The sequence below is a fragment of the Balearica regulorum genome, chromosome 22 (genome assembly GCF_011004875.1).
Source record: "Balearica regulorum gibbericeps isolate bBalReg1 chromosome 22, bBalReg1.pri, whole genome shotgun sequence".
Lineage (NCBI taxonomy): Eukaryota > Metazoa > Chordata > Aves > Gruiformes > Gruidae > Balearica > Balearica regulorum.
Genome location: NC_046205.1, coordinates 5555274 through 5577308, shown reverse-complemented (window position 1 = coordinate 5577308; position 22035 = coordinate 5555274). Strand labels below are relative to the sequence as shown.

The 22035-nt window shown below is 53.6% G+C and overlaps 1 long non-coding RNA gene across 1 annotated transcript in view; it reads left to right on the top strand.

The window, feature by feature from the left end:
* Nucleotides 1–21814, top strand: part of LOC142604786 (uncharacterized) — a 229422-nt gene extending 207608 nt beyond the window's left edge. The window contains exon 3 of the long non-coding RNA XR_012838626.1: nucleotides 21727–21814. This is a non-coding gene — a long non-coding RNA (uncharacterized LOC142604786). The remainder of the gene's footprint in view (nucleotides 1–21726) is intronic.
* Nucleotides 21815–22035: the final 221 nt, after the last annotated feature.

Below are 22035 nucleotides of genomic sequence, written 5' to 3'. Positions count from 1 at the left end.
GGTACTTGGGCGATTTTGGTCAAGCATCAGCTGTGTGCGCTGAAGGTTTTACCCAAAAGAGGCCCTGCTGATGTGCGGATCCCTTTGAACATCAGCCGGGAGCCGTCAGGACTGTGCTCTCGGGGCCAATTGCCGTGAAAGCACCTGGGTCACCCCGAGGTTCGTACAGGATTTATTGTGTCTGGGCCCACCCTGCTCTCCTCCTGCCCGTGTTGGAGGTGAGGTCCAAAGCAGTTGGGGGTTGGGACAGGGTTTCTCATGTTGGGGACAGTTTTGAGGCATAGAGAAGTCATTGCAGAGTGAGATGGAAGGGTGGCACAAGCAGAGTGGGGCTCAAAACTGGAGGAGAACGGGATCCTGGTAAGTCCTCGCTGTGAATGCTTGTAACAAAAGAGATTTTCAACTTTAAGGACAATTAGTGTGAGAACAGGTTGCTGGAGAGGATGTGGGATTCTTGATTTCTAGGAATAGGGTAAATAAGCATCTCTCGGACCGGCGTAGCAGAGCTGCTCTTGCCTGAGGCAGGGAAGTGGCCCCTCGCAGTGCTCGCTATTCGATTTCCCATCCCAGCCCCACTCCAGGATCAGGCCCAGCTTTGCAGAACTGTGCAGAAGACTGGAAGGGCCCGATCCCTTCTACCAGCCTTGGTAAAGAGCAGATAAATTCGGGAGAGTAGGAATCCCCAGCGGGAGGAAGGGGAGAGGCGCAGGTAGCTGTGCCCCGTGCCTGTGCCTGTTCTCTCTGAGTGCAGGTGGGTGGTACAATGTCAGGTTCATTTTCTTTTCCCAAAATATTGTCTATTAATGAATAGGCAAGTAAATAAACCAGTCCTCTCTCAGCAGTCTTCCTGCCATCTGCTTACCATTACCAGCTGGCACCCACCCATTCGTTTGTATCCCAGAGGATCCAAAGCATCCTGCAAACTTTGGGCAGCGTTTGGCTCTCACTTGCACCTGCGTACGTCCAGAATAACTCAGAGCTGACCTTGTCCATTAAAAAGCTGATATTAAGGGTTATTTAGCAGTCCACTGAAATGCAGACATCCCTGGCAAGCCACACAGCAGCTGCCCAGTGGCGCAGGGTAGGTGGTGAACGTCAGGCTGCCGTGGGAACTTGCACTCACCCCCATCCCACCACCCTGGCCCCACGCAGGACCGCGCTGCAGAGATTCGCCTTCCGAGAAAAACCACTTCTCCCGTGCCAGGCACAGGGCGGGTGGGCTGGAAGGTTTTTCCCCAGCGAGCTGCACGTGCCTTAGGTCTGCGTAAGAAGCTCTACGGCCAGAGTCAGACAAGGAGCAGCAGAGTGAGGAATTAGAAACAAACTGTGAGCAGATGTCAGGCAGAATAATAAGATGTGTATGGAAGGCCCACCAGGATAGATTGATGAGGCAAAAAAAGCACTGGGCTCGCTCGAGCAACAGCTGCCGTCCTGGAGGGGAAGGTGCGGGGAGGAGGAACAAGCCTGCGCGGGATCGGCGCCGTCAATAGAGAAACTTCTGTTATGCAAGTTCTCCTCCCGCGGGGACGCCTGCTCGCAGGCACGCCTGCTGCTCTGCTGTGGTTGCGCAGCAACATCGCATTAGGATGCATGATTTAAACATCTTGGCTCCAGTGCTTCCACTTAGTTATCCTGCAAATTGGGGACGTGGAGACAGGTTTCCCTCTCCTTCCACCCCATCTGTGGTTGCAGGCAGAGAGGGAGGAGGGCAAAGTCTCTGAACAGGACAGCTCATGTAAGGGATAAAAATTCATTGTGTAGTGATAAAAGCAGTAACGTGGTTCTCCTGCTTTGGCTTGCCCGCCTAACCTTGGCTGGAGTGAAAACTATTGCATGAACAGCTTGGGTGAGTCTTGCTTGTCACTGTGCAGAAACCTGAACCCTTTCTGCAGAGAAGAGCTGGGTCAGTCCCACGCCGCTGACTGCCCTGCCAGGAAAGGAGATCCGTTCAAACGGATGCCACTTCTACAGGGGGAACGGTGCTTCCCCGGCTCTGCCCCGCTGCCTGGGGGCTGCCCCGCTGTCACCCACCTGAAGCTTTACCCTCCCACGTTCTGTGGGACGAGCGAGTGCAGGAGCTGGGACGCGCGTCCCTGGCAGCACCCTTGGCCCGGCGCCGTAGCTGATCGCTCAGCCTCGAGCACGGCAGCCAAGGAGAAGCAGCTGAGGTTTACCGACGAGGCAGCGAGGTTTCCTGCACGGACGGAGCCCCAGCACTCTGCGCAGCGCCCAGGGCATCACATCCTGGCTCACAGCGCAGGACCCACGGACGTGGGGTAGGAAGAGGCAAAAACCTCTTTAAATACCCCAGAGAGGGGTTTATTTACTCATAAGAGTAAACATCAAAACATACTTTTTGTCATTAGCACTTTTTAAAATACCTTCTAATGAGTGAGTCAGAGAGGCAATGCTGGGGGAGGGAGCTGAGCCTGTCATTCAGCACATGAAAGGCTGAAAAATCTCTTTGACTTTCAAATTAAAGTATAAAGATTGGAGATTACTACGGGCCGCAGATAACGATGGAGCAGATACAAACCTGGAGCAGTCATAGGATGCGCTCTTGACTGCTTCCCTCTGGGCCTGGAACAATAAAGCTTGTGCTTTTCAAGCTGCTTAATGAATGTGCAAGCTGGAGAGTTGCACCGCAGCCCTTTCCGGGGGTTCTGCTCCGCGCTGCAGGCAGAGCGCGTGCCCTGGCAGGCAGGTACGTACGGGCAGGGTGCTGGAGGAGCAGAAGGCCGGTGCTTGTGACAAGATCAAGATCTGCCCCCCGGCAGCAGGTCAGTGCTTCCCTGTGGGCTTGTTCCGGAGCTGCTCCGTTGCCTGCTGCGTGCTGCAGGGACATCACCGTGCTGTCGGTGCTGGGACGTGGGTCCCTGCTGCAGCGAGCAAACAGTTCCCCCCTTTCCCTTTTCCCTCCTGGCCATGAAGGGTCCCCAGGGCCAGGTGCTCCCGGTGCTGCGGTGGAGGGGTGCCGTTCCTGAGACAACCGACTCATGCGTCTCATGGACAGTGTCTGCAGAAGTCGTCGGGACAGAAGTGGTGTGGCTGACCGGCAGAACTGGATCCCCAAACCCATCTGATTTCATTAACATCAAGTTTTGCACGTGCAGGTTATTGCACGTGGGCGTAGACAAGTATGCAGGAAAGCAGAGATGCACACGGAATAGTGCACATGCAAGGGCTGGGTTTGAAAACTTGGCATCCATCGGAAGGCAAATACTCTTACGAAGAGCCATGCAACAAGGCGAAGAGAAAATGATCCCAGCCTGAGTAATCCTCCAAGAGCTGTCACAGGAGGTAAATGTCACCCACCCTCAATCTTTGTCTCCAGTCTTGAACTCATTATTTTTCTGGCTTGTAAATGAATAAGTTGCTGATATTTTCATCAGTGATATTAAAACGTGTATAGCTCTGCGGCGTAGCGGGTCGTGACACTGGCTCAGGTTCCTTTGCCAGGGGAAAGAGGAGGGAAGACAAACCTTCCCGTCACGGGTGGAAGCAAGCGGGGCACACGCGTGTGCGGGAGCAGAGCTGGCTGGTGGTGCAAAACTGTCAGGAGAGAGACGGGATTGGGTTTGACTGACTGTTAGAGAGCCGGTTAAAAGGCTAATCTGCCTACGAAGAGCTGGTGTCTCTCCTGATTAGGAAGAGCACTCCTTCCCCTGTTCTGCTCTCCAGACTGAGCTGTTTTAAGACTTTCTCTCATTCCCCCTCCTGTCTTGCCCTTAAGCCGAATGCAGTCCTGGTGAAAAGCCGGACGGCAGCTGCGGGGCTGGATCCAGCCCACGGGGATGCGAGCACCGACGGCTCCTCCAGCCCGGCGGGGCGGCCCTGGCCGCTGCTCTGTGTCACCTGGGAGCGTTGGGGCATCCCCGAAAGATGCCATTTGGTTGTGGATTGCTTAACCGTACCCACATTCCCTGATGCGTTGCGCTGGTATTTGCTCGGCGCAAAGAGGCAGTAAGATCCTGGAGGCAAATTTTCCAGTGTCGCGGCGAGGCACAGCAATGCCTCCATCCCCACGCTGCCCTGGGCACAGGGACTCTCCCGTGGTGGGCAAGGCGCAGACTTCGTGCACGTTGGCTTTGTCCTGTGTGCGATAAGGCGCGATAGAAATCGAGCGGTCCCTCTGGCAGCTTCGGGGCGGCGAGCGGTGCGGTGCCAGCCTGGTGCTGTGCCCCAGCAGCGGTGCAGAGCGGCATGGTGCTGCTCGGCACGTCACCGTGGCCGAGCGCAGCATCGCGGGGTGTGATGCGTACACTGCCTGAGCTTTGGGCGACTCACCCCACCCCTGCACCCTCCTCTGCGAAAGCCCGGGTGCCGCTGGCAGGAGGGGCAGCTCTTCCCCAGAGCATCCCTTCCGTGGGGCCGTCGCTGGGAGGAGACGCGGGCTGGTACCTGGGATAAGCCAATTCCAGAGCAAACATCCCATGCCACCCGCGTAAGGGATGCTGGTGGCCGGGTGCTCGGCACGGATAACGAGTCCGGGTTTAGCCCATCGGCCGACAAATCCCTGTGTTCCTGCTGCGGCCGCTCGTCAAGCAAATGGGCCTGAAAATGCTGCCTAGAAATTATTCTGGTTTATGTAAGAAAATCACCGCCAAGAGTCGGAATCAGGTCCCTTGTCAGAGAGGGGGAGCGTGGGTGGGGGCAGAGGGGCTTCGGGGTCCCTGTGGCCGCGTGTGTGCCCTGGCCCCGTCCGTCTGTCCTGGCATGCCATCTCTGCTTTAAACACGTAATATTTTTTCTAGGAAATACTTCTTGTAAGTAATAATGTTGATATTTAAGAGTGTTTCTTTTTAAAGGTATCTTTAAGCAAAATCAAGCTTTAGCTGTGATTCATTGCCACTTGACAATCAAGCAGACACACATAGGCACAGATATTTCAGCATATATATATATGCGTACATAGATACATACATATCTGTTCAAAACTGGAAAGCAATCAATTCTGAGATTTATTTAATGCTGCATTGCACAAGTTTGATAGCCGGGTTGGTAATTGCCGCACTAATAACACCCTTCGTCAAAGAGACTTGCAGGCAAAAATAAAAAAGCTTAAAAAATTTAAATGGCAATAAATACAAACTCCTGCTGTACATCGCCTAACATTTTTTAAAACCAGCATCTAAATAGCAAATTAGCTGATACTGAGAGGGACTGTATTTCCAATTCTATTCCCTATTCTAGCAGTTTTAAATACTCAACAGTTTTTTATCATCAACAAACTTTCCCAGTTAAACAGCAAGCACCTCACGCACACGCTCGTGTGCTCACATCATCGGACCCTCAGACAGCACCTCGGGGGGTCATGGGTGGGAAGGGGCCGGGGAAGGGACGCGCCGGGGACCGCAGAGCCCTGGCAACGCTGGGCAGGACCCTCTGCTTTTAAGCTGATAACCGCAGGTCCCACAGCTGTATTAAAAATACTTGTACTGACTTGGAAGCGATGGCGAGCGAGGGGCACAGCCGTAGCGATGCCACATTCGGACGGCACGACGGGGCGGGAGCGGATCCTCCCCGAGGCGGACGAGGACAGGTCTGAGCCAGCAGGAAGGACTGAGATCCCTGCGTGGTTTGCAGGACGGGCTGGGGCTGCACGTTTTGGGGTTGGACTTTTTGGGGCTGAGCGTTTTGGGGCTGAGCGTTTTGGGGCTGCACGTTTTGGGGCTGAGCGTTTTGGGGCTGCACGTTTTGGGGCCGCACGTTTTGGGGCTGCACGTTTTGGGGCTGAGCGTTTCAGCAGGTGAGAGCAGGGGGAGCCTGTCCAGCCTGCGCAGCGCTCTGCCCATTACCACCGTTAATGGGTTAATTAACGTGTCCTCGCCCAGCGGAGCGGGACGTGGTGTCGATCCCATCTGCCGCCGGCAAGGTCGCGGGCTGCAGACCCAGGACTGCAGAGAGCGAGAGCGCAGGCGACACCTATCAGAACATAGGTAATTTGATTAGAAATTAATTGGCCTACATCAGAGCCTTAAAAATCTAACAGATTTGCTGCTGATAAAATTAAAATTAGAAACTGAATTGATTAGCCTGTGCCAGCAAAGGAACCAAAATGTCAGAGGCACCAGCTGCACATTTGCATTTGGTACTTAACAAAGTTCTTACCAAAGCGAGCGAGAGATGTTTGACATTTCCATGATTTCTGCAATTCTAATGTATCTTTTATTGATATTAATTAAAAAATGCAAGGGAATAATGAAGTGAGAAATGACAGAAGGGAGTGTGGCCATTCCGTCTCAGCAGCCAGCACAAAGTGTGGCACGTGGTTCCCGCTCCGCCGTCGTTAGGAGCGATTAGCGCCGGGCTGTTCCTCCTTCGCCTTCCTCTGGGACGGGGCTGGAGCAAGTGCCGGGCGCTGCCCACTCTCTGCCGGGGCAGATGCTGTGCTGGCATCCTCCAGGTCCTCTCCTGCTCCACCTGAGCGCTGAGCCGGGGCCCTTGCTGTGCCAGGGCTCGTCCCGCCATGCCAGGGCTCATCCCGCTGCGCCAGGGCTCATCCCACCATGCCAGGGCTCGTCCCGCCATGCCAGGGCTCATCCCATCATGCCAGGGCTCATCCCGCTGCACTCGGCTCATTCCATCATGCCAGGGCTCGTCCCACCAGCTGCGTGGCGGCGGCAGGCAGACGGTGCGATGCTGCCGGGCGGTGGGCAGCGGCAGGGTGTGTTCTGCCGCATCCCTCACAACTCGGAGGAGTAATCAGGGTCGGAGCGGCCGCCCTTGCCTTTCACGCCGGGCAGCCCGCCCGCGTTATGCCGTGGCACGGGGAGGAGTTACAACCTGGATGTGAAGATGGCGGAGTGCTGTTCCCTGCCCTTGGCGCGCGGGCGTTGAACGGGGTGGCCGCCACAAAGGCTCTTCCTGGCCTGGTACCGCTGCGTGCCCCGCACGGGAGGCGTGTCGGACTGCTGCACTAGCGTTAGCCGGTGAAGCTGGCTTTGTGAGTGCTCGGAGAAGGAAAACATCGTGGTATCCATCCCTAAATCCAGACAGCACGGAGAAGACGATGAAACTCTTCACATTTCCTTCCTTCCCGTTTGCGGAGGCTTTGTGTCGTCGTTCAGTCCGGCTCTGTCCTCAGGGAGGGGGGGTTTGCAGGCGGAGCCGTGTCCTGTCGTGGCAGCGGGGCAGGTCCCTGCTGCGCGCGCGTCGGTGCGTCCCTGCGTGTGCCCAGCCGGTGTGCGTTGGTGCGTTACTGCACGCGTGTCTCGGCTTGCGCGTGCCCTGCGCACGTGTGTACTCAAGAGCCTTCTTGTGCACGGGCGAGATTGCCGGGAAGAACGTGTACGTGTGTTTGTGCGAATCATGGAGGGAAGGAGAAGAGGGGCCCGTGTCCCTGGGGCTCCTGTTTTAAACAGGCAGAGTGAATAAATCACTTGATTTACTGGCTCATTTTCATTGGCTGGGCATGTGTCATTTTTATGCTTATCGTGCTGAAAAAAAAGAGTACTTGTGCAGCGTAAACCCTGGGTGAAGTTTTAATTGGGAACAGTTATTTTGAAACATTTTCTTCTGTAATTTTTTTTTACCTTGGGGACTTATTACTGTGGGAAAATCCTATCAGGTTTATGCAAAGGTTTCTGCCATGGTCTATTGGGATATTTTAATTTTAGTTTCACAATGAGATATTCAGGAATATTGTGAATAAATAATCGTAAAGATTCCACGTAGAGCAATGGCAAATTATTAAAACTTTTGCCAAAGGGCGAAAGTTTTGTGTTTGTTTTTTAAAGAAATGCTCCAAAACTTATCTTCCCATCCTCGAATCCGGAGGCGTTTCCAGTGCCCTCTGTGAAACCGAGCCCCGGATTCCGTGGAGAGCCGAGCCCTCCGACCCGGGGCCGCGGCCGCTGGCTTCTCCCCTCTGCTCCCCAGCTCTGCGATCGCTGGCCGTGCTTCGCTTCCTATCTGTCCCTACAGGCTAAAATTATAAATATATCAGATGAAAAGCTTAGTTCTCTTAGAGTGAAGGTGAAGGAGAGCCTATAAATTTTGCAGCCTGTGTCTGAAAATACGAAGGACAACTTAAAATTCCCTTTTAAAATAAAAATCCTCCTGCTTTATAAATATTAATTGCAAGTGTGTGGTAACGAGAGAGACGAGGAGCCTCTGGCTCTTGTCTGTGATTGTTTGGCTAATATTAGCAACAGCTTAAAGATGGCAGTTATTATTTGTTATGACGCTAAATTAGAAGGTTCACACTTGGTATTAAAGATCGACTTTTTGAGGGTAGGGGAAATTTGATTCTGCAGGTCAGAATTATTCTCAGCGGACCCGTTGATGACATTGTGGATGGCCGCGCGGTTCGTTAAGGTGCCGCCGGGGTGAGGTCCCTGGGAACGGCGTGGGGAGAGCCGCTGTGCCCGAGCGATGCCGTGGCCGGGGCACCCGCCTGCTCCAGGAACCGAATCACCTCAAATTCTTCAAACTAGCCGCTGAAAGCGTAAAAGAAATGGAATATTCCCTCATGCCAGGGGTGTTTCACTGGGGAGCAGGGGTTCCGTGGGGTGAAGCCCCCGGCAGCAGCGCAGGAGGGGCAGGCGAGCTGCAGCCCCTGCGCACCCGAGGGCAGGAGACGGGTCCTGGTCCGGCCCCCCCGCTGCCCTGCCGACAATCCCTGGCCTGGCAAAGGGCTCCTGCGGCAGCCATAGCCAAAAAAAAAGGGTTGTGTGTCTGCGTAGGTGCCCGGTCGGCAGCGTACGTGGGAGCCAACTGCTGGGGGAGCAGGGAGCGGAGCGCCGAAATCAATAGTCATTTTTATGATCCAGGCAGAGCTGGATTTCATCCTACCGTACATTAATTGGATATCACTTTTACGCGGTTGTATTACAGGCTTTGGCAAATATGAGGCATTATTTCTTTTTAATGCTAATAGGTAAATCAGCTGCCGGTTGCGAGGCTCGTTTAGGTGACGAGGGAGCTGATGGCTTCCTGCAGGGTTACACCAATCGCCGCCGAAGGTGCTGGTCCCAAAACGTGCCCGAGACTGAGCAAAGGCGTGCGGATCGCTCGTGGAGCTTTAATCCTTGGGAACAGACTTATTAGGAATAAGCTAACGATAATCAGAGAAACCTCAGCCTGGCATCCTCCCCTGGACACCAAGGACCTGCTTGCATCCACCTGCAATTAAAAGCCCGAGCCAGAACGACCCTGTGCAGCACCAACCATTTGAAGTCTGTGCTATAATGCTGCTAAAATTACCAAACCTCACTATAGTTAGGAAATAGCCATTATCAGAAGCTACTTTTATTACCATGGAAACGGAAAGATAACAGAGAAAAGTCCGGTCACATCTCTCCGCTGAAGGAGGCAGATACATATTATGTATGTATTATGTTTATGGATGAGGTGGCAGCGATGACCGCTGGCACGGGGTAAGGCTGCAAGAGGCCAGGAGCTTGAGGGGTTCATGTATACATGCGTGTATGTATGTATGTGTATGTATGTGAATACGTATGTACAAATGTGTACGGGAACATTTGAAAAAATACAGTTTTGTATAAAACCACCAGAACCATCCATTTGTGGCCAAACGCTAAATTCCATTTTTCTGGACTCACAGATGGTGTAAGACTGAACCATGCAAAAAAACAGAGCAGAAAAGCCAGCAGAGCACAAAGGAAAGCCAGGTTGTCCGGAGAGGAGAAAGGGATGCTTTCCTCAAGGAATGTGGGAAATCTGTGGGTCCGGCTCTCCCGGGGCCGGGGTGCTGCTGCGGGTGCGGGGGGGGAGTGGGGTGGGGTGGGATGGGAGGGGGTTTAATGCCCCGCAGCGCTGAGGTCTGTGCTCGAAGGGGCTGTGCCCGGGGGGGTCACTCGTCTGCTTCAGGCAGAGGGAAGCGACTGGCATCTGAATATCAACTGTGACTCATTTTCTCCTGCGTGTTCCCCGTAAATCTTGCGCTCTGATGAATGTTTTTATTCCAGCCGGTTGTTCCTTCTTGCTCGACATTAAATCTTCATCTCATCAGCACTTGACTGAATTTGTAGAAACAAAATAGAAGAGGGGAACTCGGGCATGAATTAGCAGTTTAAGATCAGAAAAGAGTTCATATAAATCCCTGATCTGCCTATCCATCAAAATGTAATAGTGCAAAGACACCAACGTGACCCATTGCTCGCTGGCTGTCCTGGCCATCCGTCCCGGGGACGTTCCTCCTGCAGGCACGTCCCCCCTACATGGGAGCCCTGGCTTTCCACCACCCCTGGACGTGAAGGACAAAGAAAATGATATTTTCGTTCTGGCTCCAGAGCTGGGGATTTTGGGAATTAAATTGTGTCAGCTGTTCTCTCCTTTTTTTCTTCTTTTTTTCTTTTCTTTTTTTTTTTTTTTTCCCCCAAACAGCACAATTTATAGCTGTGGCCCTGAGAGACCAATTGCCTTTTGCTCAGGCAGAGACCGAACGCGCGTGTTTCCTGTCACGGTCCAGATTTGGGTCACGGGCAGAGCCAGGCTCGATGACCCTGAGCCAGGACAGGGTTGCAGCGGTCTGCAGGCACGAAGGATGCTTCAGCCCTGCCGCGACCCGCTCTCCCGCTGATGGAGGAGCACGTTGCGGTCCTCATCGCCAGAACAGCCGGGCGGTTTGGTGCTTTAATCACACAGAGCTACGTGTGCCTCCTCCCGACAGCGGTGGGAAGAGCTTTGTCAGAAATAGTTGCTTCCTGGTGAAGCCTTTGCAGGAATCCCGGGCACTGAAAAAATCTTGCGGCTCCCCCAGCACATCTGCCAAAAGGCTTCTGCTCCGTCTTGGGTTCGAGTTCAGGGAACCCCTCAGCAAAGCAAAGGAGCAGTCGGCTCTGTCTCCTGTGCCCTCCGCCGCCCTTCCCGAGTAGGAATGAGATCATTAAATGAAGGGACTTTCCCAGCCGATCCGGGATTTAATCCACGGCCGCAGCCGGACGGAGGGTCGATGCCCCGGGCTCGGGCTGTGCAGCGCCCGGCACAGCGGGCTGAAGGGCTGCTCCCGCGGGTTTCCGTCAGTTTGAAAGGACTCTGATTTATGGATTTCCTATGATGTCAATCAATATTTACATGTGAGGTAAAAAAAATAAAAGGGCAGCCGTGCGTAGGCTTGCGTTAGTACGTGTGAGCAGTACCGGCCTTAAAATATCCATTAAGCTTTCACAATGTTGAAATAGGAGCGATAAATAATGACACAGCTTTTAAAAAGTAAGAAATAAAGCAGAAGTAAAGAAATACGCCAGTGATGGATTTGCACCCCTCAGAATATACAAGATTTTATCGTGCAGAATTATTTCCACGCAGTTTGACGCACAGCCGAGAAATCTTTGTTGGCGCTCGTTGCTCGTGTACGAGGTCCTTTATGTGTGAATTCATGTCTGCAAATACATTAACAATTTAAATCAAGCCGTTAGTGCTGGTGAGGCACCCTTAACCCGGGTCTTTCTAGCGATCTCGGTAGGTCGCTGCTGACACTGTCCTTCCTCGCAGGAGCAGAGGACCAGCAGTGGCTGGGGTCAAGTTCAAGGGCACTTCGGGGCACTAAGCTGACCCCGGAGATTCCCTGTGTCTCAGGGGAGCGTTTGGGCTGTGGTGTCCCCCTCGTCACCCCCACGCTCCGGTTTGTGCCCGGCATTGTTGTCGGGACTCGGGTGCGTGTGGGAAGCGCGCTGCAGAGCTCGGGGAAGAACAAAGGGGGAGAACAGAGCTGTGTGAATGAATGCCTGCCATTCTGCTGCAGCGGCGAACTAGAGAAATAATTAAAAAATAATTTAGGGTCAGTGTGAAATGAAACCTTTCAATGCTCTTTGCGTTCAAGGCTTCCTTTCTTCAGCAAATATAGGAAATAAAGTCCCTAATAAAAATGAAAGATTGCAATGCTCCCTGTAGAAAATGTTGATATCTTTAACATTTAGCAAAATTATATTCTTTCTTTGTCTGAAATTATTTTCTAAATTCATCACAAAATCACAAATAATCTCAATCAACCTGAAGCTGCCTTTTTTTTGAGTACTTCATTCTTCAGATAAATATCACTCAGCTCTCTGCAGGCATTTCAGCTTTTCTACCAGCTGTTAGAGAACCTCCCCTTATTGCAGGCAGAAGCAACGTGAGTCCCCTCCCGTCCTACCCCAGAGGCGGTGCCGGGTTCTGAACTTCTTTCATTAAACTAAGGCAGTGGCATGGCAATCCAAAGAGCTTTTGGACAAATGCGGACCGTGTATTTTGGGGTCTATTGCCTGCTGAACACAAACTCGCCACGTCGAAAAGGCGGTTCTGCGGGCCGGAGCTATTGGAACATATCCGGCACCATCCAAGAGGAAAGACCAGACCTTCAAAATAATGGGAAAACGAAAGTAACCCTGCAGCACTCTGAACGGGAGTAGATGGGGATGTCCACGTCCTTCACCTTCCGTGCAAGGCCACGTGTTGGACGAGATTCTGACATTTAGGCTCCGCTTCGTGAAAAAAGAGCTCCCACACCGTCATTGTCCAGATTCGAATAAAAGTCCCCGTAGTTCTGCAAATGAAAGCAAAATGTCTGGTCTGCAGAGGCACTGAAGATGTGCAGCTGCTAACGAGTGCGAAGAGCAGGCTGCTGGTGTTTTCTAAATAATTTGTTAATCTTGGAAGATGGGAAGAGCGATCAGGGTAAAGGTGCGGAAAGCACGGCCATATGCCACAGACACTGGCCGTGGAGCAGCTGCATTATGAAGCTCGATGATCTTAAGGGTCTTTTCCAACCTAAATGATTCTATGATTCTAAGGCGTCCAGTCTTAAAAGTGCCGTTTTCTTTCCACCGAGAAAGCAGGACCGGGAGCTGTGAGAGAAGCCAGAGTGTCCAGAGGTGATCGGGGTAACTCATCCCCGGTGGCGCCTCTTGAAATGGATTGCGTTTTGCTGATGAGGTGGAATTAAAGCAAGAAGATTTCAAATGTAGTTAAAGCAACAAATCCCCTATAGCATGCTGAAAGCACATTAGAATAAAACTTTATTCCAGGTTTATCCCCTGCGGGACATCCGCACCGCTGTCGCCCCGTTAGCCCCAGCCCTCCTGACCCGCCTGCACCCCGAGTTACTCCTCGTCCCTAAGATTTGGGCCGCAAAGCTGAAAGGCAAGGACGTGGAGCGGAGCTTGGAGGGGCTGCGAGGCCGGGGACGCGGCAGCAGCTGCTCCGCAAAGGCTCTGGAGGCAGGGAGCTGTGCCATCCGGCAGAGCGTCCCGCAGAGCCCTTCTCCTCTGCGAAAGAAAGCGGTAATGAAATTTTAATCAGAACTTCCCCAAAGTGTACAGAGCTGTAAATAAGGGCCTCGGCGTGCTGCTCCACCTACACCTTCATCCTCTTCTCATCTCGCGCGTGATCGTCTGCAGACCCATCTCGGAGCGTTTCACGGTCTGACTTTTCCCAGGATTTCGAGCCACCCAATTTACGCTCCTTTGAAGCAAGAGACCTGCTCAGTCTCTAATTTATATTTTTTAATCAGGGCACCAAAGTGTGAGAGAGCTCAAGGGAAACATGTCCCTTTTAAAAACAAAGTTATTGCTTTAATAAACATGGGAGGAAGGCAGTAATGGACTAGGGAGCTTCCCCTGGTTAAAAATTTAGTAATCAAGCCCTGCTCTTAATGAAACCGAAGATTAGTCCTACGGAACAGAAACTTGTTTCTCGGCAAGGCAATAAGGACTGGCGATGCGAACGTGGGGAAATGCAAACGGCACGGCGAAGTCCCACTGGCGTGGAGGTTTCTCGCCTTTCGGAAGCCGGTCGGGTCTCTCGGTAAGACGGTTCCCCGTGGCCGCAGGAGCCCTCGTGGGAGCACCCGAACCCGGGGCTGCTGAGGGGCTGGCCCCGATCCTGGCGACTGATCCGCAGCGATGGCACAGCGCTCAGCTGGTCAGAGCACTTTGTCATCGTTAACTAATTAATTAGCTGTTATGCAGAGTGTAACCGCAAACTCCAAAATGAAGGCAGGCACTCTAAGGTACCGTACAGCGCGGGTCCTTGGAGGCACTGCTCTCTTCCTTGGGTACGGGCTGGCGCTGCTCTCTGCGCTACTGACGGCGTTGGGTACGAGTCTGCAAGCAGCCGGACCCGTGCCCCTTGCTGAAAGGCAGTGGCACCGCCAGCGAAGGGACACGCAGCCCTGCCGCCGCACCCGCACCCTGCCGCGTCCCAGCCAGCGGGTTTGCCGTCCGGAGCGTCACGCAGCCGAGGACAGCTGGCCGTTGCCATGATCCTGGGAATGCTCCCGGCATCCTTTATGAATTCAGAGTTGCCTCCTATCAATCCGGCCATCCCCACCCCGAAACCAGGGTGCTCTCTTACGCCAGCAATTAGTAGTCTTCCCTCCTGCCTGCCTTCTCTCTTTCAAACAGAAGTCTGCTCATTAAAAATTAAAGAGTGAGCCAACCGTAGTGAGCAATAAGAGGACAAGCTAGCAGGCTTTGCCCGACAGGAAGACCAGTCTTTTGTGTTTAACTCAGGCATGCGGTAAAGTTTTCCTCGCTGAGTGATTTAACATACTGTCCCTTGATTGCTTTCATTATTTATGAAAGGTAAAATGTATCATCATCAGCTGCCTCCCGCTCCTGTCCCCGCTTGCTCTATCAGCTGGCCAGCGACCCACCTCGGGTCCTGGACAAACGAGGCGGCTCTGGGGTTCGCTTCAGAGCTCGCCCTGCCAGCTCCTGGCCGGCAAAGCGATGCTGGGTGCCTGGCAGAGCATCCTCCTCCACCCCTGCACCTCAGGGTGGGTTTCGCCCCTCTGCAAGCACCTCTGACCCTGGGCTGCAGAACCCCCTGCCAGGGGCGAGCAGGGCAGGAGGCCACGAGCTACCAAAAGCAACGGCGCAAAGGCAGAAAAGAGGAGCCGCGACCCAGGACCTCGGCTTATTCCAGACTTAACGGGGCTCTGGTGGGAGAAACAGCTCCCAGGTTGGGTCAAAACCAGGACTAACCTCCTCCAACCCCGTGAGCGCTCGGTCCGCGGGGCTGTGTCTGGGTCGGCGACTGGACTGATCGATCCGCCCCACGGCCACGTGCAGCCCCACAAGCATTGCTGCGCGGTGCAGGGGCTCACAGAGGGTCAGAGCCGGCTGAAGCAAAGCCGCGTCTTGAACTCTTGCCAATATTTAGGCTAGCCTGAATGTGGCTTCCCTGCAGCTCCCCATCGAGGGGGAGAATGGTTTCCTGCTCAGCCGGGTTTTGAGGTGGGACCGGCATTAAATTATTCATTGTGTTCTCTCACCGGTTCCTAGTTTTTCAGCAATGGGGTAATTTTATTTTGGGTTCAGGCGGCTGGCTGGAGCGGCGTGCCAGGGGTGGGGGGGGGGCGAGCTGGAGACACTTGGGTTATCAAAGGGTGCCAAGGATTATTTCAAACCCACCAAACACCCACTTTGGGAGGAAGATTGATAGCGAAGGCCCCGCCGGTCCTGCAGTCAGAGCCTCATAAAAGAGAAGGTCTCGCAAAGCTCACCCATTTTCTTAATAACAATGTAAATTTATAGCACAAAGCCAGTTCTTGAAACTAATAGAGGCATTTGCTTAATCCTGTTCTATTCACTGTAATTTAATTTGAAAATAACTTTAAAGCTTCATTTACTCTGTGTTTTCCTTCGGTCCTTGGTTGGAGCAAGGTCTCTTGCATGGAGGCACCCAGTTGCCGTACCACGCAGCGTGCGGCAGGACGAGGACGTTGCTCTGCCCAGGACGCTCCGGCCCTTTTCCTGCTGCCGGCAGCTCACCCTGGCACTGGGTGCTCTGCCCGAGCACAGCGGTACCCCGGGCTGGCCGGGCTGCCTCCCCGGCAGAGCAAACCAAGCCGGTGGGTGCCATGGTGAGCGGGCGGGCGAGCAGGGCACCGGGACGCTGTGGCATTTGCAGGTGCTGGTCGGGATCCTGCCCCGGGCACAGCCCTCGTGCAGTGGCATCCTTACCGAGGGAGAATTCTCCTCCTGCTCAGTGGCAGTAATGATTGTAAGAGTCGATTTGTAGGAGCAGTGGGATCAGCGAACCGCTGGCAGCCTGGTGCATCCGCAGCCAGTGCCACCGAGGACACGGCAGCCCCGCCAACGCGTGTCCCCTGGGGACGGGGCATTGCAGGGTGCTCGCAGGAGAGGGCAGTGACCCGTCGGTGCACCGGACACCGGCGTCCCGCCTCTCTCAGAGCTGGTTCTGAGCTGCCGGCTGTTTCACAAGGGCATTACGGCGCTGGGCACCGCGTCGCTCCTGGCAATGCCGCGGGACTCGCCCACAGGCTGCCGGCAGCGCGCTTGGCCCCCTCCCCACCGCAGCACCGTCTGTCGGCAGCGGGAGACGGCGGAGCAGCCGTGCCGGTGCCCGGCGATGGGCAGCGCGTGCCTGGCTGCGGTCCAGCCGGGCCTGGAGACAGGCGGGCTTGCAGAGAGGACTTTAATTGCCGCCATTTGCCTTTCGGGCGTGATTTATTGCTCCCTGTCTTTTCCCAGCTGGAACAGGAACTGAGGCTTTGGGAAGGGTTTTCGGTGGAGTCTGTGCGTAACCTTGAGGGATGTAAAAGTTGCGGTTTTATTTTCATTTCTCTTGTTATTGGAATAAGTCCCAGAGTAAAATATAAGACATGGTGGGAAGCTTTTCAGAGCTTGGCTTTCTCAAACGATGCCCTGTAACTTGGAGAAACAATAGTGACTTGCAAAACGCAGCAGTTTCCATCACGAATTTGAAGGGCGAGGTGCACTGAGGTCCTGGTTTCTGGGGGTTAAATTGATTTACAGCGTATTCATAGCAGCTGTCCCGCTCCTTCACCACCCTTCTCTCTCTCTCGTGCGCACAGGCGTGTGTGCTGGAGATCTCTGCTGTTATTTCTTGATTTGTAATTGCGGTGTAATTTGCTCCCAGAACTTACAGATGTGCCGTTCACCCCCTGGCCGCACAGCGCAGCTTCTCCCATCCCTCCGAGCTCCTCGTGCATCCGGTGAAAGTCCTCGGGGCCAGGGCACGCGGCCAGGCAGGGGCAAGGGGAGCGACGGGGCTTCTCAGCCGCCTTCCCCTCCCTTCCCGCTCTGCCTGGGACCACACGGGCCCTGGACACCGGTGACGTAGCGGCGCACACGCGTGTCCCTTCCTCGCCTCCCCGCGCCCCCCCACGCAGCTCGCACTTGATGCCAGGTTAAACACAACACGAGCCTCGCTGTACCTTTCTGTTTGCACCTTTCCCTGCAGAGGCATGCCCCCGCTCCTGCAGCCTTTGCTGGATCAGTTCAGCCACCCCAAATTTTCTGAAGCAGCTCCCCAGCCCTTGCAGCCGTCTCTGACCCTCGCTTTCCGGGCAGCACGTGAGTGCAGCAAGCCCTGCCTGCCCGGGCCGGCCCCTCCGCTGCCACCGTGTCCCCAGCCCCGCATCCGGCCGCGATGCGGGCGAGCGCGGTTAGTCGGGACCCGGCGTCCGCAGCCGACAGAGCCAGGGCGGGTGCCACGCAGGGCTGCTCCCTCTCGCCGGCGGGCGCGGGGGCACGGGCGAGCTCTGCTCTTCACTCTCAGCTCTTACGGCCGATTTCTGAATATGCCTGTGTCCTGTCTAACTTTGATCTAGGTAATGACTCTGAACTCTCGTTAAATCTCATTTCATGTTGTGCCTTTCATGGTTCCTTGTCATCTTGTTTATTCTGCTGCACACTTTGAAGTAACTAAGCCGTACGTGCTGCACGTTGTACCTTGCTGCGTAGCGGGCTGCAGCACTGTGGATTAGCGTCATTATTTTTTAAGAGCACATTTGCAGAACGACAGTAAGTCTGTCCTAGAACAAAGGAGCCCAGAAACACGCAGCAGTGGGAGCCGGGGGGGGTGGCAGCGGGAGCCTCGGTGCTGGCCGGGTGCCCGTGCAGCCCCACCGGTGACAGCATGTGCCCCGGTGACACTCGCAGCCTGCGATGCTCGAGGCAGCCCCAGTGACTCAGCTACGGGAAGGCAAGTGCTTGGCATCTGGGCTTGTGGAAAACAGCAGTAATACCTTTTTGGAAACAGAACCAGTGATACCAGCATCCTTCGTTTCTCCTGTTTCTCTTTGCACTCGGGTTAGCCAATTAAGGCATCGGGTCGCTAGGAACAGCCTGGTTTCAGGCAATAAGAGTGTGACTGCCCCTTTATTCTGCTTTTCAGCTTCTCACTCCTCTGCTCACATTTAAAGGCATAATTCTCTGTCATATCTTGCTTGGCAGCATGTCAGGAGCCTGTGCCAGGCAAAGTGGGAAGTGAGACTGAAGGATTTCCTTTACATGTTCACTTCTATTTAAAACATTCTCAGTATTCACCAGATCGGTTTGCATTTGCTCTTGAAAATGTTCCTTGTGCAGAAGCCCCTCGCCCATCTCTGCCCACCTGGCCTGACCCTCCCCAAAACCGGACACCAGGTCTGACTGTTCTCTGAGCGGCTCCAGCGCCGTGTTCAAGTAGCAGGTGAAAACCCGAGGGCAGCATCCCATGGAGTGCACGCAGCAATGAGACAAAGGAAGTAGGAACGGATTTTGCAAGACAAGTTAGTATAAAAGGCATTTATGCGTTCTTTATAGTTCATTACAGGTGAAATGAAGCTTTTCTGCTCAGAGTTCCGATGCTTGGGATTCTTTTGATAAGTGCTATGAGGTCTTCCATCTAATTTTGGAGAAGAGATATATTCATATTGCTCCTGCTGCGCTTTGTTGTGTCCCAAAAGGCTGACAGTCTGCTTTCAGAAATTGCAGGCAAAATGCTAGTAAACCCAAATAAAATGATAGTTACTGCAAGGCCGGCGGCACTCGCTGCACCCCAGTGTAGATGAGCAGTCACTAAGCCCTGCCGCGGTACCGGACGATGCCAACACACGCCATGAGCCGGATCAGCCTTGGGGACGGAGCGGGCCGCACCGTGCTCTGCCGGCTGCCGTGCCAGCTCTGCCTGCCCGCGCTGGCTGGGGGAGCAGAGGGTGTGCTGGCAGCCCCCGCTTTGTCCCCGCCGCTCACCCCAGCTGCCCCGAGTCGCTGCGAGGCTGGGGCACCCTCTCCCGCCGCAACCTCTCCCCCTTGTTTTAGGGTGATTTCTGCTGGTCGTCCTGTTCTCTGACTGCAGCGCAGCGTGATGCCGCGCTACCCTGCCAGGGAACCCGGCTCGCCTGATGCCGTCGTTTGGGTCAGCTCTGCTGGGCGGCTGCACGCCCGTTTGGCGTCGGTGTTGTAAAACATCCCGCCGATGTCTTGTGCTTACTGCTGTGGTGTTCTGCTTTAATGCCTTTGCACAATATATGTGTATATATATATATTAGTCCTGCTTTAAGCAGTTTAATGAATCCAGGCCTTTAGGGAGAATTAACAGTGTATTAACACTGCATCTGAAAAATTAAAGGAATAGTCAAGCAAATTTCTTTTTATTGACTTTTAGTGAGCCATTTAATCCAAACATCTCGTTAACTGCAGTATAACTATACTATATAATGGGTTTTGCAATAAGAACAATTAGCTTTGCAATTAGCGTAAGAGTGAGCGCTCTGCAACTGCCTGCAATTGGCAACGGGCCTATTAAAAATGTGTCCTGTGGAGAAAAAATAATAGTGTTTCAGATGGGTAGATTGAAACCGTTTGACTTTAAGCACCACTAGTATTTCTTCTATTGATCCGGTGTCCCGGATGATCTAGGGGTGGGGAGAGAAGGTTAGCTGCTCACAGCCAACTTATTTCTCCTCTGTCATCGGCATGGCACCGATCAAGCTTGATTTGCAGGGTAAACCATGGAGTCCTGCAGAAATCAGCCCATCCTGTTAATGCTCAGCCTGTCTGACCTCCCACGGCGGTTACAAGACAGAGCTGCGGGGTGCCTGGGCTGGCAAGCGTGGCAGCTCCAGCGTGGGGATGGAGCACCCGCTGCCGGCACCCTGCTCGCCCTGGGGGATGCTCCGGGGGGGCTCCAGCCTGCACAGCCTCCAGCAGGCACGGGACCGGGCAGGCTGCGCGCCTGAGGGCACGGGTAGACGTTTCTGCTGTGGGATTTTCTGCGTCAAAAGGGAGAGTGTCCCTGTGGCTGTCCTCGAGCCCGTTTCTGGGAGAACATTCACCTGGGATTGTGCCGAAGCGCAGGATGAAATGGCGATCCATCACCGTGTAAGGATCGCCTGCCTCTGCCTGGAGCTTCTCCTGCTTAGAGAACTGAAGACGACAAGGTTTGACATCTCAGGTTATTGAATAAATAATAACCATCAAAAATGTCAGCATTTAGATTTTATTTAAATCTCCTAGCCAACAACACTAACTTAAACTTTATGATGCACCATTACAGCCTCTGAGAGCATTCTGCCTGCCAAACAATATGTTCCGTGAAAACTGATATAATCTGCTTGTTATCTGCAGCACCGCCTCGTAGTGGTGCTTTATTGATTTTCTGCACAATCACAGTAAAAAGTCTTTTTTTTTCCCCTCTGGTATCTTTTTATGATTCTGGAGGATTTGTTTCCGCTCCTGTGTCATTTTTCACCCACTCATATCTCGGCTGTTTTATAATGGTAAAAAAAAAAAAAAAAAACCAAAAAACCCACAACCCACTATTGAATTGCTCAACCACATTAACGAACATAAAGCCGAGGAGGAGCAGAGACGGCGATCACCACCACGCGCTACGGGGACGGACTCCGCGCACCGAGTGTCCTCCCCGCTCCCACCGTGCTCTGCCTGGGGAGCTGGAGCCAGTGCCCCGCGCCGCTGCCCTGCTTCCTCGTGGCACGCTGCATCTCCAGCAACGATCTAAAGTCAATTTGCTGTAACTGTTGAGGATTCTCCCTTTTGATGAATGCCTGTTTGCCTTTAATTTGTTAAAGGTGATGAGACTTAAAGGAAATGTTCAGCTGTCGGGAAAGTGCGCTCTTAAGGCACTTAAATTTGTGAACTTTGGTATCATTTAGTAAGTCATGTTCTAGGGACTCTCTTCTAATTCCCAGCATCATCAGTGCTGGATTTTCCGTCTCTCTCACATTTTCTAATGCAGCAGGCTGAATATTTTACATTTAGGAAGGCTACCTGTGCCTTGGTGAGATTTAGATGCTTTGAAATGTCACTTGCCATATGTTGCCATTATTATTATTGTGAACTGCATTCAAATGAAGAGCTTTTTCTCCCAGATCTGTAGCAGCAGACCACTGCACTTCACAGGATGCCAAAAGAGCCCCTCGTTTAAATGCCAGTAATAATCCCATCCCGGCCCAACCAGGCACCTGCTGCATTTTCAGCATCTGAGCTGGTCCCCTTTGGGGTCCTGGGCTTGGCCGGGGCCAGTAGCCCATCTCGATGTCAGGGTCCTGGCGTGGCCGTTCGTCCCCGACAGCATCGGGGGAGGCCAGGTAACGTCAGCAGGGTCGTTAATCTCAGTTTAAGGCCCTCCTTGTACTCTGCAAACCCATCCCGTTCCCAGCCTCCTTGAGAGGCTCCCGCAGGAGAACGCAGTCCTCATCACCTGGAAAGACGGCATTTTTCTCTGCCCTGTCCCGTGTCGGTAGATCTGATTTATTGCGCTCCCTGCCCTGTTCCCGGGATCTGCACCGTGCCGGGCCCAGCTGACGGCACCGGCAGGGAAAACCTGGCGATGTCAAGCGGAAAGGGGCTGGGACCTGCCGGAGTTTGAGTCCCTTTCCTCCACCTCTGCCTACCAGGGACTGAAACATCGGAGTAAAACAGTGTCGGGGGGGAGGAGGCTGAACCGCCGAGGTGTCCACATCTTTGAGAAGAGCAGAAATTCAGACAGGCTGTTCCTTCACAGGACAGGACAGCGACGATTGCAGCCGTCCTGGTGACAGCAAGACCCTCAGCTTGGTCACCATCTGGCACCGAGGCAGGACCAATGTGCAGGTCAGTAACTGGGCAGCAGCGTGGGAGCAGCAGCAAGGAGCTTTGCAGGGGAAGCTGGAGCACAATGCCAGGTCTCAAAACGGGGATGGTTTTTCTGCTCTTCCCCCCCACAACTTTGCTTCTGCTTTCCTTTAAAGAAGGCAAGGATACAGAGGGGGAAAGAATCTCTTTGCGTTTCTGAGAGTTACGAAAAAACCACGCGGTGTTTCCCTTCATCACT